The sequence below is a fragment of the Arachis duranensis genome, chromosome 8 (genome assembly GCF_000817695.3).
Source record: "Arachis duranensis cultivar V14167 chromosome 8, aradu.V14167.gnm2.J7QH, whole genome shotgun sequence".
In the NCBI taxonomy this organism is placed as follows: domain Eukaryota; kingdom Viridiplantae; phylum Streptophyta; class Magnoliopsida; order Fabales; family Fabaceae; genus Arachis; species Arachis duranensis.
The window spans coordinates 14,245,059-14,245,759 of NC_029779.3; the positions used below are offsets into that span (position 1 = coordinate 14,245,059).

The 701-nt window shown below is 22.3% G+C and overlaps 1 protein-coding gene across 1 annotated transcript in view; it reads right to left on the reverse strand.

Moving 5' to 3' along the window:
* The window catches only part of LOC107461093 (MADS-box protein AGL24), a 7,045-nt gene that overhangs the window by 5,568 nt on the left and 776 nt on the right, over nt 1-701 (reverse strand). The gene's annotated exons all lie outside the window — the stretch shown is intronic.

Sequence of the window (701 nt, forward strand, 5' to 3'; positions counted from 1 at the left end):
AATGTTAAGAAGACAAAAAAAAAAGAAATAGACAGAATTTATCTTATTTAACAATTATTAATTATTATAATAATAAATAAATATTAAATAAAATAAATTATAATTATTTTTGGTTGATTTTCTCTGACTACTAAACATTTTCAGTCCCATATATATACTAATGACAGTGCCTGCATCTTTGAATGGAAAAAAAGTACATATAAATTAAACTTCACAAAACATACATAGATTATGTATGTATGTGCCACAGTATGGTCAATTAATAACAGTTTATTTATATTGATCTCCTCACATTATTCTCAATTCCTGTGCATACAGTGTAGTACTCAATGTTCAACCTAATATATATGTCTCTGTGTGGGTTCAACAAGGAGATCAGAGAAATGATAAGAACATAGAAAATAGTAGTTAGATTGAAAACTCAGAAAAGTTATAGTTTACTCCATTTAGTACATCTTCCAATCAAATCAAATATACAGTGCGTACATACTAATTATTACGGTCCTGCGATAGTAATAGGTAGAGATATAACTATTTCTATTCAAAAAAATTTCAAGTGCAGCAAAAATTTAGATATTTTAATTATTTTAACGGTTAATTTTAATTAATATATATTATATATATTTTTTATAATTTAAATCAATAATTAAAATAATTAAAATATTAGTATTTTAAATATATTTAAAAATTTTTTTATTTCA